The sequence below is a fragment of the Somniosus microcephalus genome, unplaced genomic scaffold (genome assembly GCF_052327205.1).
Source record: "Somniosus microcephalus isolate GS21.2 unplaced genomic scaffold, FLI_Smic_1.0 scaffold37, whole genome shotgun sequence".
In the NCBI taxonomy this organism is placed as follows: domain Eukaryota; kingdom Metazoa; phylum Chordata; class Chondrichthyes; order Squaliformes; family Somniosidae; genus Somniosus; species Somniosus microcephalus.
The window spans coordinates 405218-420157 of record NW_028225224.1 but is presented as its reverse complement, the minus strand read 5'-3'; the positions used below and the strand labels follow the sequence as shown (position 1 = coordinate 420157).

At 45.0% G+C, this 14940-nt stretch overlaps 1 pseudogene; it reads right to left on the bottom strand.

The window, feature by feature from the left end:
- LOC147083854 (uncharacterized) overlaps window positions 1-14940 on the bottom strand; it is a 187355-nt pseudogene that overhangs the window by 171729 nt on the left and 686 nt on the right.

Sequence of the window (14940 nt, the reverse complement as noted above, 5' to 3'; positions counted from 1 at the left end):
AGAGCCGGCACCAGCACGATGGGCCAAAAGGCATCCCACTGTGCTCTATGATTCTCTAACATCAGCTTCTCTCTGCCCACTAGCACTGAGAGAACAGGGAATAATCTTTAAATCCAGCCCAGTTATTGGGGGCTCTTAACATTAACAAGCCCCAGTTGCCTGAATTAACATGGTTCAGTCCTGGGTGTGATTAAAGGCATCGGAAACAGTGGAATCGACCCACCGCAGTCACAATGTGGACACTCTGGTGTGTCAGCGGGTGGGATACACCAGGGAATCCCTTTCCACACACTGAGGTTGACTCTAATGATCGGGAGTCCCAGGGTTTCAGATACCAGATAATCAAGCTCACAAGAACACAAATTGTCTCTCCAGGCTTTATTAAGAGCGCTGCATAACACAGATCAGGTGATAATGCCCTCAATCTGGAGAATAGAAGTACAGTGGATTCACGCGCGACCTTAAGAACATAAGAAATAGGAGCAGGAGTAGGCCAATCGGCCCCTCGAGCCTGCTCCGCCATTCAATAAGATCATGGCTGATCTGATGCTAACCGCCAATCTACTATCACAGAACCATCTCCTGAATCTAACAGAATTAGGAGCAGGATCAGGCTACACGGCCCCACTCCGCTACCCACAGGGCCATGACCGATCCGAACCTAGACTCATGTCCAAATTCCTGCCCGCTCCCCATAACCCTTTATTCCCTTTACTTCTAGGAAACTGTCTATTTCTGTTTTAAATTTATGTAATGATGTAGCTTCTACAGCTTTTTGGGGCAGCATATTCCATGGACCTACCACCCTCTGAGTGAAGTAGTTCCTCCTCATCTCAGTTTTGAAAGAGCAGCCCCTTATTCGAAGACTATGCCCCCTAGTTCTAGTTTCACCCATCATCGGGAACATCCTCCCCGCATCCACCCGATCCAACCCCTTCACAATCTTATATGTTTCAATAAGATCGCCTCTCATTCTTCTGAACTCCAATGAGTAGAGTCCCAATCTACTCAACCTCTCCTCATATGTCCATCCCCTCATCCCCGGGATTAACCGAGTGAACCTTCTTTGTACTGACTCGAGAGCAAGTATGTCTTTTCTTAAGTATGGACACCAAAACTGTATGCAGTATTCCAGGTGCGGTCTCACCAATACCTTGTACAACTGAAGCAATACCTCCCTATTTTTATATTCTATCCCCCTAGCAATGAAAGCCAACATTCCATTGGCCTTCTTAATCACTTGGTGCACCTGCATACTAACCTTTTGAGTTTCGTGCACCAGGACCCCCAGATCCCTTTGTACTTCAGTACTTTCCAGTTTCTTGCCATTAAGATAATAACTTGCTCTACGATTTTTCCTGCCAAAGTGCATAACCTCACACTTTCCAGTATTGTATTCCATCTGCCAAATCTCTGCCCACTTACTTAGCCTGTCTATGTCCCCTTGCAGGTTTTTTATGTCCTCCTCACTCACTACTTTTCCTCCCATCTTAGTATCATCTGCAAACTTTGATATGTTACACTCGGTCCCCTCCTCCAATTCGTTAATATAGATTGTAAAGAGTTGGGGACCCAGCACTGAACCCTGTGGAACACCACTAGTTACTGATTGCCAGTCCGAGAATGAACCATTCATCCCAACTCTCTGCCTTCTGTTAGATAGCCAATCCTCTATCCATGCCAGAATATTACCCCCAATCCTGTGATTTTTTATCTTAAGCAATAATCCTTAGTGTGGCACCTTGTCAAATGCCTTTTGGAAGTCTAAATACACTACGTCCACTGGTTCACCTTTATCCACCCTATAGGTTACTTCCTCAAAGAACTCCAGCAAATTTGTCAAACATGACTTCCCCTTCATAAAACCATGCTGACTTTGTCCTATTAAATTATGATTATCCAAATGTCCTGTTACTGTCTCCTTAATAATGGACTCCAATATTTTACCTACCACAGATGTTAGGCTATAGTTTCCAGCCTTCCGTCTACTGCCCTTTTTAAATAAGGGCATTACATTAGCAGTTTTCCAGTCTGCTGGGACCTTTGCGGAGTCCAGGGAGTTTTGGAAAATTATTACCAATGCATCCACAATCCCTACCGCCACTTCCCTCAAGACCCTAGGATGTAAGCCATCAGGTCCAGGTGATTTATCCGCCTTGAGTCCCATTATTTTACCGAGTACCACTTCCTTAGTGATTTTGATCGTGTTTAGCTCCTTCCCCCCTATAGCCCCCTGTTTGTCCAGTGTTGGGATATTCTTAGTGTCTTCTACTGTAAAGACTGATACAAAATTTTCATTCAGTGTTTTTGCCATCTCCATATTTCCCACCATTAATTTCCCGGTCTCATCATCTAAGGGACCAACATTTACTTTAGCCACCCTTTTTCTTTTTATATAACTATAAAAACTCTTACTATCTGTTTTTATATTTTTTGCTAATTTACTTTCATAATCTATCTTCCCTTTCTTAATCAATCTTTTTGTTATTTTTTGCTGTCTTTTAAAGTTTTCTCAATCCTCGATCCTCCCACTAGATTTGGCTACCTTATATGCCCTTGTTTTTAGTCGAATACTATCCTTAATTTTGTTACTTATCCATGGATGGCTGTCTTTTCTTTTACACCCTTTTCTTCTCAGTGGAATATATATTTTTTGGAAGTTGTAAAATAACTCCTTAAATGTACACCACTGATCATGTACCGTCTTACCCTTTAATCTATTTTCCCAATCCACTCTACTCAATTCCGCTCTCATACCTTCATAGTCTCCTTTATTCAAGCTTAGCACACTTCTTTGAGATCCAACCTTCTCACCCTCTAATTGAATATGGAATTCAACCATGTTATGGTCACTCATTCCAAGGGGATCCTTTACTAGGACATTTTCTAGGTCCTTTACTAGGACCTTCTCGAGTCTGTTCCAACTGACAATGGCTTAAGTGGCCTGTTCTTATACACAAGCTTGGTTACCGCTCAGGAAATGGGATTGTTTGGACCCGTCTGTTGACTGCCTCCTGAACTCCTGCTAATTCAGGGAATTTAGTCCATCTGTGACCAGACTATAACCACAAGACCGTCGGGTTATCACAACTATACGGTCCGTGAGGTTATTATTAGATTCAAACCCAGACGTTGTGCCTTCACTTGTCTGGCACTTCATCCCATAACACGGGTACAGGGGCTCAGTAATGTTTCATCCATCAGAAAAAGACAAAGTACAACAACATACTGGTCAGCTTAACAGAATCTCATCATATTTAAGGGGCCATCAATATAAAATAGTCTCTGACAGATCAAGTAGGGAATTCAGGAGAAATGTCTTTACCTAGAGAGTGGTGAGAATGGGGAACTCACTACCACAGGGAGTAGTTGAGGTGAACAGCACAGATGGATTTATGGGGAAGCCACACAAGGGAGAAAGGAATGGGAGGATGTGTTGATCGGGTTAATTGAAGTAGGGTGGGTGTGGGGCATAAACACTGGCATGGACCAGTTGGGCCGAATGGCCTGTTTCTGTGCTGTACATTCTATGTAACACCATGAACAGTCAAAAGAAGGGAATCATCAGCACAACAGTCTTAAAGATTAAACAGCAGTACAAGAATTTATAAAACATTCATCCATTCCATGTTCATGTCGCCCCAGCTACAGAACAGTGTGAACTCGTTGGTGTCTCAGCAGGTGGGATGACTGAGTGAATCCCTTCCCACACACAGAGCAGGTGAAAGGCCTTTCATTAGTGTGACCTCGCTGGTGTGTCAGCAGGTGGGATGACTGAGTGAATCCCTTCCCACACACAGAGCAGGTGAACGGCCTCTCCCCAGTGTGAACTCGCTGGTGTGTCAGCAGGTGGGATAACTGAGTGAATCCCTTCCCACACACAGAGCAGGTGAACTGCCTCTCCCCAGTGTGAACTCGCTGGTGTGTCAGCAGGTGGGATGGCTGAGTGAATCCCTTCCCACACACAGAGCAGATGAAAGGCCTTTCATTAGTGTGACCTCGCTGGTGTCTCAGCAGGTGGGATGACTGAGTGAATCCCTTCCCACACACAGAGCAGGTGAACGGCCTCTCCCCAGTGTGAACTCGCTGGTGTGGCAGCAGGTGGGATGACTGAGTGAATCCCTTCCCACACACAGAGCAGGTGAAAGGCCGCTCCCCGGTGTGAACTTGTTGGTGTTCTAGCAGTGTTGAGGACCGAGTGAATCCCTGCCCACACACGGAGCAGGTGAACAGTCGCTCCCCAGTGTGAACTCGCTGGTGTGCCGTCAAATGTCCAGAGCGTTTAAAGCTCTTCCCACAGTCAGAACATTTAAATAGTCTCTCATCAGTGTGAGCTCGCTGGTGTTCTTTCAGATCCCCAGAGCTTTTAAAGCTCTTCCCACAGTCAGAACACTTAAATGGTCTCTCATCAGTGTGAACTTGCTGGTGTCTCAGCAGATTGAATGACCGAGTGAATCCCATCCCACACACGCAGCAGGTGAATGGCCTCTTTCCTGCTCTCTCCAGCTGGTGTCCCTTCAGCTTCTGGGAGATTTTAAAGCTTTTCCCACAGTCAGAATGTTTCACCAGCCTCTCCCCAGTGTGAACTCGCTGGTGTGCCAGCAGATTCGAGGACCGAGTGAATTCCTTCCCACACACTGAGCAGGTGAACATAATCTCTCCTGCTCTCTCCAGCTGGTGCCTGTTCAGGTCCTGGGACCTTTTAAATCTCTTCCCACACTCAGAACATTTAAAAGGTCTCTCATTAGTGTGAACAAGCTGGTGTGCCAGCAGATTGGAGGAGCGACTGAATCAGGTCCTGATGAATCGAGTGACTGTCTGTTCTTGACGTGATGTTCGGTCTGAGCTTCCTGTCTGTAAATGCTCCACTTCTAAAACCCTGTAAAAGAAGTGTAGAAAGGGGTAAGAGGGAGAATGTTGCCTCATGTCCCCCTTTCCCAGCCCAGGGGCAGTGAAGCTGATTTTCAGGCCCCAGCTGCTGCACAGGTTAAATACGAACATCCGAATTAGGAGCAGGAGTAGGCCACTCGGCCCCTCGAGCCTGCTCCGCCATTCAATAAGATCATTGCTGATCTGATTACTCCACATTCCCACCTACCCCCGATAACCTTTCACCCCCTTGCTTATCAAGAATCTATCTACCTCTGCCTTAAAAATATTCAAAGACTCTGCTTCCACCGCCCTCTGAGGAAGAGAGTTCGAAATACTCACGAACGTCTGTGAGAAAAGATTTCTCCTCATCTCGGTCTTAAATGGGTGACCCCTTATTTTTAAACCGTGACCCCTAGTTCTAGATTCTCCCACAAGAGGAAACATCCTCTCCACATCCACCCTGTCCAGACCCCTCAGGATCTTATATGTTTCAATCAAGTCACCTCTTACTCTTCTAAACTCCAGCGGATACAAGCCTAGCCTGTCCAACCTTTCCTCATAAGACAACCCACCCATTCCAGGTATTAGTCTAGTAAACCTTCTCTGAACTGCTTCCAACGCATTTACATCCTTCCTTAAATAAGGAGACCAATACTGTACACAGTGCTCCAGATGTGGTCTCGCCAATGCCCTGTATAACTGAAGCATAACCTCCCTACTTTTGTATTCAGTTTCCCTCGCAATAAACAATAACATTCTTAGCTTTCCTGATTACTTGTTGTACCTGAATACTAACCTTTTGCGATTCATGCATTAGGACACCCAGATCCCTCTGCATCTCAGAGCTCTGCAATCTCTCACCATTTAGATAATAGGCTTCTTTTTTATACATCCTGCCAAAATGGACAACTTCACATTTTCCCACATTATACTCCATTTGCCAGATCTTTGCCCACTCACTTAACTGATTTATATCCCTTTGTAGCCTCATGTCCTCTTCACAATTTACTTTCCTGCCTATCTTTGTGTCATCAGCAAATTTAGCAACCATGCCTTCGGTCCCTTCATCCAAGTCATTTATATAAATTGTAAAAAGTTGAGGTCCCAGCACTGATCCCTGTGGCACACCACTCGTTACATCTTGCCAACCAGAAAATGACCCATTTATGCCTACTCTCTGTTTCCTATTAGCTAGCTAATCTTCTAGCCATGCCAACATGTTACCCCATACAACATGAGCTTTTATTTTCCACAATAGTCTTTGATGTGGCACCTTATCAAATGCCTTCTGGAAATCTAAGTACAGTACATCCACCAGTTCCCCTTTATCTACAGCACATGTTACTTCCTCAAAGAACTCCAATAAATTGGTTAAACATGATTTCCCTTTCACAAAACCATGTTGACTCTGCCTGATTACCTTGAACTTTTCCAAGTGCCCTGCTATAACGTTTTTAATAATAGCTTCTAACATCTTCCCAATGACAGATGTTAAGCTAACTGGCCTGTAGTTTCCTGCTTTCTGTCTCCCTCCCTTTGAGTAAAGGAGTTACATTCGCTATTTTCCAACCTAATGGAACCTTCCCCAAATCTGGGGAATTTTGGAAAATTTAAACCAACGCATCAACGATCTCACTAGCCACTTCTTTTAAGACCCTAGGATGAAGTCCATCAGGACCCGGGGACTTGTCAGCCCACAGCTCCAACAATTTGCTCAGTACCACTTCCCTGGTGATTGTAATTTTCTTGAGTTCCTCCCTCCCTTCCATTTCCTGATTTACAGCTATTTCTGGGATGTTACTTGAATCCTCTATAGTGAAGACCGATGCAAAATACCTGTTCAATTCAACTGCCATCTCCTTATTTTCCATTATTAATTCCCCAGACTCACTTTCTATAGGACCAACGCTCACTTTGTTAACTCTTTTCTTTTTTAAATATCTATAGAAACTCTTACTATCTGTGTTTATATTTCTAGCTAGCTTTCTCTGGTACTCTCATTTTTCTCTCCTTATTAATCTTTTAGTCATTCTTTGCTGTTTTTTATATTCTGTCCAATCTTCTGACCTGCCAGCCATCTTTGGACAATTATATGCTTTTTCTTTAAGTTTGATACTATCTTTAACTTTTTTAGTTAACCACGGATGGTGGGTCCTCCCCTTGGAATTTTTCTTTCTCGTTGGAATGTATCTATTCTGTGTATTCTGAAATATCCCCTAAAATGTCTGCCACTGCAACGCTATTGACCTCTCCCTTAACCTAATTTGCCAGTTCACTTTAGCTAGCTCTGCTTTCATGCCCTCATAATTGCCCTTATTTAAGTTTAAAATACTAGTCTTGGACCCATTCTTCTCTCCCTCAAACTGAATGTAAAATTCAATCATATTATGATCGCTGCTACCTAGGGGTGCCTTCACTATGAGGTCATTCATTAATCCTATCTCACTGCACAATACCAGGTCTAGTATAGCCTGCTCTCTGGTTGGTTCCAGAACGTGCTGTTATAAGAAACATTCTATGAACTCCTCATCTAGGTTACCTTTGCCCATCTGATTTTTCCCGTTTATATGTAGATTAAAATCCCCCATGATTATTGCCATACCTTTCTGACAAGCTCCCATTATTTCTTCCTTTATACTCCATCCTACCGTGTGATTACTGTTAGGGGGCCTGTACACCACTCCCACAAGTGACTTCTTGCCTTTATCATTTCTCATCTTAACACGCGGGTGCAGCAAGCAATTAGGAAAGCAAATGGTACGTTAGTCTTTATTACAAAAGGATTGTAGGGACTTAAGGCGGATAAATCCCCCGAACCTGATGGCCTACATCCTCGGGTCTTGAGAGAAGTGGCGGTAGGGATTGTGGATGCATTGGTGATTATTTTCCAGAACTCCCTGGACTCAGGAAAGGTCCCGGCAGATTGGAAAACTGCTGATGTAACACCCTTATTTAAGAAGGGAAGTAGACAAAAAGCTGGAAACTATAGACCAGTTCGCCTAACATCTGTGGTTGGCAAAATGTTGGAGTCCATTATTAAGGAAACAGTAACAGAGCATTTGGATAAACATAATTTAATAGGACAGAGTCAGCATGGTTTTATGAAGGGGAAGTCATGTTTGACAAATTTGCTCGAATTCTTTGAGGATGTAACATACAGGGTGGATAAAGGGGAACCAGTGGATGTGGTGTATTTGGACTTCCAAAAGGCATTTGACAAGGTTCCACACAAAAGATTACTGATCAAGATAAGAAATCACGGGATTGGGGTAATATACTGGCATGGGTGGAAGATTGGCTATCTAACAGAAAACAAAGAATTGGGATAAATGGTTCATTCTCAGGCTGGCAATCAGTAACTAGTGGTGTTCCGCAGGGGTCAGTGCTGGGACCCCAACTCTTTACAATCTATATTAACGATTTGGAGGAAGGGACCAAGTGCAACATATCCAAGTTTGCCGACAATACAAAGATGGGAGGGAAAGCAATGAGGATGAGATAAAAAAAAACCTGCAAAAGGGCATAGACAGGCTAAGTGAGTGGGCAGAGATTTGGCAGATGCAATATAATGTTGGAAAGTGTGAGGTTATGCACTTTGGCAGAAAAAAATCAAAGAGCAAGTTATTATCTAAATGGAGAGAAACTGCAAAGTGCTACAGTACAAAGGGATCTGGGGGTCCTGGTGCATGAAACACAAAAAGTTAGTATGCAGGTGCAGCAGGTGATCAGGAAAGCCAATGGAATCTTGGCTTTTATTGCAAGGGGGATGGAGTATAAAAACAGGGAAGTCTTGCTGCAGTTATACAGGGTATTGGTGAGGCCACACCTGGAATACTGCGTGCAGTTTTGGTTTCCATATTTAAGAAAAGATATACTTGCTCTCGAGGTGGTTCAGAGAAGGTTCACTCGGTCGATTCCGGAGATGAGGGGGTTGACGTATGAGGAAAGTTTGAGTAGGTTGGGACTCTACTCATTGGAGTTCAGAAGAATGAGAGGCGATCTTATCGAAACATATAAGATTGTGAGGGGGCTTGATCGGGTGGATGCGGGGAGGATGTTTCCACTGATGGGTGAGAGTAGAACTAGGGGGCATAATCTTAGAATAAGGGGCTGCCCTTTCAAAACTGAGATGAGGAGAAACTTCTTCACTCAGAGGGTGGTAAATCTATGGAATTTGCCACCTCAGATAGCTGTGGAAGCTGCAACATTAAATAAATTTAAAATGGAGATAGACAGTTTCCTAACTGATAAGGGAATTAGGGGTTACGGGGAGAGGGCAGGAAACTGGACGTGAGTCTAAATTCGGATCAGCCATGATCCTATTGAATGGCGGAGCAGGCCCGAGGGGCCGTATGGCCTACTCCTGCTCCTACTTCTTATGTTCTTATGATTGGCGTATAAGAGTAAAGAAGTCTTACTGCAAATATACAGAGCCTTGGTGAGACCACACCTAATAATAATAATAATCATAATCAACTTTATTGTCATTGTTAATGCACAAGTGCAGTACAACGAAATGTAGGCTTGCGGCTCCCGAGAGTGTACATTTAGATTAAGACATTTAAACATTCAACATACATTTGGCTTGTAATACATTAACATAAACATAACCATAATAAAGTGCATTGGCAGATGTGCAGGCTTTAGAGTTTATTTGTGGAGTTCAGTAGGATGACAGCCCTGGGAAAGAAGCTGTTCCTAAATCTGGTGATACGGGTGCGAATGCATCTGTAGCGTCTCCCAGATGGCAGGAGGGCGAACAGACTGTGGCTGGGGTGGGTAGGGTCTTTGATGATGGTCTGTGACCTCCGTAGACAGCGTTTCTGGTATATGTGCTCTATGGTCGGTAGCCGGGTGCCGGTAATGCGTTGGGCAGTTTTGACTACCCGCTGCAGGGCTTTCCGGTCATAGTAGCTACAGCTGCCATACCATACTGTGATACAGTTCGTCAGGATGCTCTCAATTGTGCAGCGGTAAAAGTTAGAGAGGATCAGGGGTGACAGGTTACATCCCTTCAGCCTCCTTAGGAAATATAGGCGCTGCTGGGCCTTCTTCACCAGAGAGGAGGTATTGAGGGACCAGGAGAGGTCTTCCGTGATGTGGACTCCGAGGAACTTAAAGCTGTCCACCCTTTCCACCACAGCCCCATGGATGTGGATGGGGGTGTGACTTCCGCCTTTAGACTTCCTGAAGTCCACAATGATTTCTTTGGTTTTCTTGATGTTAAGGGCCAGGTTGTTATCGGCGCACCACTTCACGAGATGCTGGACCTCCTCCCTGTAGGCTGACTCATCGTTGTTGGTGATCTGGCCTACTACCATGGTATCATCCGCAAACTTGATGATGGTGTTGGAACCATGAACAGCCACACAGTCGTGGGTGAAGAGGGAGTAGAGGAGGGGGCTCAGCACACACCCTTGTGGGGTATTGTGTACAGTTTTGGTCTCCTTACCTAAGGACGGATATACTTGCCTCAGAGGGAGTGCAACGAAGGTTCACCAGACTGATTCCTGGGATGGGGGGATTGTCCTATGAGGAGAGATTGAGGAGACTGGGCCTATATTCCCAGGAATTTTGAAGAATGAGAGGTGATCTCATTGAAACATCCACAATTCTTACAGGGCTTGACAGGGTAGATGCTGGGAGACTGTTTCCCCTGGCTGGGGAGTCTAGAACCAGGGGTCACAGTCTCAGAATAAGGGGTCGGCCATTTAGGACTGAGATGAGGAGAAATGTCTTCACTCAGAGGGTGGTGAATCTTTGGAATTCTCTGCCCCAGAGGGCTGTGGAGGCTCAGTCATTGAGTATAATCAAGGCTGAGATCGATAGATTTTTGGACTCATGGGGAATCAAGGGATATGGGGATCGGGCGGGAAGGTGGGGATGAGGTAGAAGATCAGCCATGATCTTATTGAATGGCGGAGCAGGCTCGAAGGGCCGAATGGCCTGCTCCTGCTCCTATTTCTTATGTTCTTAAGAAAGCTGTTTACTATAGCCTGCTGCACCACGACAAATACACAGAGGATTTCAGTTACGTGGAGAGACTGGAGAAGCTGGGATTGTTCTCCTTGGAGCAGAGAAGGTGCAGCGGAGATTTAATAGAGGTGTTCAAAACAGGAAGGGTTTGGATAGAGTAAATAGGAGCATGGGAACAGGAGGAGGCCATTCAGCCCCTCCAGCCTGTTCCGCCATTCAATGAGATCATGGCCGATCTGTGTCTTAACTCCACCCACCTGCCTTGGCTCCATATCCCTTTGCTCCCTTGTCTAGCAAAAATCTATCGCTCTGGGATTTAAAATGATTAATTGAGCTGGCATCGACTGCTTCCTGTGGGAGAGGGTTCCACACTTCTACCACCCTTTGTGTGAAGAAGTGTTTCCCAACTTCTCTCCTGAATGACCTGGCTCTGATTTTAAGGTGATGTCCCCTTGTCCTCGACTTCCCCACTGGCGGAAAAAGTTTCTCTCTATCTACTCTACCAATTCCTTTCAAAATCCTAAAATCCTCAATCACTCCTTAACCTTCTAGATTCCAGGGAACACAAGCCTAGTTTATGTAATCTCTCCTCATAATCTAACCCTTGGAGCCCGGGTAACATTCTGGTCAATCTGTGCTGCACTCCTTCCAAGGTCAGTATATCCTTTCTGAGGTGCGGTGCCCAGAACTGTACACAGTGCTCCAGGGAGTTCCAGGGAGTTACTGTGTGTAGGTCCCTGAAGGTGGCGGGACATATTGAGAGAGTGGTTAACAAAGCATATGGGATCTTGGGCTTCATAAATAGAGGTATTGAGTACAAAAGTAGAGAAGTTATGCTGAACCTTTATAAAGCGCTGGTTAGGCCACAACTGGAGTATTGGGTCCAGTTCTGGTCACCACACTTTAGGAAGGATGTGAAGGCCCTCGAGAGGGTGCAGAGGAGATTTACCAGAATGGTTCCGGGGATGGGGGATCTTAGCTACAAGGACAGGTTGGAGAAGCTGGATTTGTTTTCATTAGAGCAAAGGAGGTTGAGGGGTGATTTGACAGAGGTGTACAAGATTATGGCGGGTGTGGATAGGCTAGACGGGGAAAGGCTGTTCCCACGAGTTGATGGTACAAGGACTAGGGGACACAGATTTAAGGTTTTGGGCAAGAGATACAGGTTGGATGTGAGGAAAAACTTTTTTACGCAGCAAGTGGTGAGGACCTGGAACTCGCTGCCGACGGAAGTGGTGGAAGCGGAGACACACAATGTTTTCAAGGGGAGACTAGATAGGCACTTGAGGGAAATAAACTTGCAGGGCTACGGGGATAGAGCGGGGGAATGGGACTGACTGGATTGTATACAGAGAGCCGGCACGGACTCGATGGGCCGAATGGCCTCCTGTTGTGCCGTTATGACTCTCTGGGGTCTAACCAGGGCTTTGTATAGCTGTAGCTTATAAGGAGAAACTGTTTCCAGTGGCAGGAGGGTCGGTAACCAGAGGACACAGATATAAGGTCATTGACAAAAGAACCAGAGGCGAGGTGAGGAGAATTTTATTGACGCAGCGAGTTGTTGTGATCTGGAATGCGCTGCCTGAAAGGGCGGTGGAAGCAGAGTCAATAATAACGTTCACTGGGGAATTGGATAAATACTTGAAGGGGAAAAATTTTCAGGGCTATGGGGACAGAGCAGGGGAGTGGGACTAAATGGAGAGCTCTTTCAAAGAGCCGGCACAGGCACGATGGGCTGAATGGCCTCCTTCTGTGCTGTCTGATTCTATGAGCCACTCCTAGAGTGGAGTGGTGCCCGCAGGGATCGCTTGGCAGGAAATTGGGAGGAGGTGGTTCACACGCAGACAGCACCTGATTTCGAGACGCTGTCCTTTTAAAATTGGTTCTCCACAGGCAAGGAGTGACTCGGTCCCTTTAATGAAAATCACATTGAAAAGGAGAGTCCCTGGCCCTTTAAGAGCCCTCCGCCCACCAGTCCCACCTTTTTCGTAAAGTCTTTGAAATTAATAATAAAAGTTCATGCAGAAAAAATGTGAGTGTGTGTCTGACTGTATTTTAGTGAGTCTGTGTCTGTGTGTCTGTCTGACTGTATGTGTGTGTGTCTGTGTAGAATAGCATCATAGAATGATACAGCACAGAAGGAGGCCATTCAGCCCATCATGCCTGTGCCGGCTCTTAGAAAGAGCGATCCAATTAATCCCACTCCCCCTGCTCTTTCCCCAAAGCCCTGTAAATGTTTTACCTTCAAGTATTTACCTCAATCTCTTTTGAATTATAATATTGAATCTGCTTCCACCGCCCTTTCAGGCAGCGCATTCCAGATCACAACAACTTGGTGTAAAAATCTGTTTCCTCATGTCACCTCTGGTTCTTTTGCCAATCGCCTTAAATCTGGTTTCTGTCCCTTCAGCCATTGGAAACGGTTTCGCCTTATTTACACTCTCAAAATCCATCCTGATTTTGAACAACTCTATCAAATCTCCTCTTAATCTTCTTTGCTTAAGGAGAACAACCCCAGCTTCTCCCGTCTCTCCACGTAACTCAAGTCCCTCATCCTTGGTCCCATTCTCGTAAATTTCTTCTGCACCCTCTCTTAGGCCTTGACATCCTTCCTAAAGTGTGGTGCCCAGCGGAAGCCTAGCCAGTGCTTAGCATAACCTGCTTGCTTTTGTACTCTATTCCTCTATTAATAAAGTCAAGGATCCTGTATGCCTTTTTTAAACAGGCTTCTCAACTTGTCCTGCCACCTTCTAAGATTTGTGTACATACCCCCCGAGGCCTCTCTGTTCCTGCACCCTCTTTAAAACTGGACCATTTAGTTTATATTGCCTCTCCTCATTCTTCCTACCAAAATGAATCACTTCACGCTTCTCTACATTAAATTTAATCTGCCACGTTTCTGCCCATTTCACCAGTCTGGCTACATCCTCCTGAATTCTGTTACTATCCTCATTGTTTGCTACATTTCTGAGTTTCGTGTCGTCTGTAAATTTTGAAATTTTGCCCTGGATCCCCAAGTCCAGGTCATTGATATATATCAAAAAATGCAGTGGTCCGAATCAATGTTCACGTTAAGTTGCGCGGCCACGCAGCGGTCTGGAGGTCCCGCGCAGCCGGCTCACCGCCCTATAAATGGAATAAACGCGCATGCGCGGAAATTTGAATGGGCCGTGCAGCCCGTTAAAGGGGCCACGCACCTCAAAATAAAGAGGGAACATTGGTCCTAATACCGACCCCTGGGGAACATCACTGTTTACCTCCCTCCAGTCTGAAAAGCAACCGTTCACCACTACTCTCTGCTTTCTGTCAATTCAATTCAATTCGCTTTATTGGCATGTGGCATGACAAGGTACTTCTTATGTTGCCAAAGCATCGAAAAACATTCATGGTTGTACACAAAAATACAGATCTATCCATACAGTGTATAAACAGATATATCCCTGAGTGTATAAATATACATTCATATAATTTGTATATTCTCTTTTCTTATATTTAGTGGTTGTCCCTCTGTTTATGGCAAGCTGTAACATAGTGTGCCGCTAAGGTTACACAATTTCTCTCTTCCCCTAGTAGGTATGGGAGTTTTTGGTCGTCATTCAAATTTCTGAATTCCGGGCATATTTTTGTGAATTTTGGGTAGAAATTCTCCCTTATGTCCTGATATTTTCTACAAGCTGTGAGGAAGTGCATCTCTGTCTCCACCACTCCCTGACTGCAGTGAGAGCATATCCTGTCCTCTCTTGGTAGCCGGGTCTGCCTGTGTCTACCTTTTTCGATCGCCAGGCTATGTTCACTAAGTCTGTACATTGTCAAGGTTTTTCTCAGTTTGCTATCCTTTACCATGGTCAGGTAATCAGCCATGTTGTATTGTCTGTTTAGGGCCAAGTAGCAATTGAGTTTGCTTTGGGTTTTTGTTGTATCTGCCCAATATGACAGATATTTTTCCTTTTGCTTAGCGACGATTCCCTTGGCAGAGAATTGGGAGGGGGCGAGTGCAAACAGCACCTGATTTCTCGCCAAGCACTCACGGGAGCAGGGGATTTGCTCTCATTTAAATGTCAGTCTCTTAAATATACATTATTATAAAAAGGG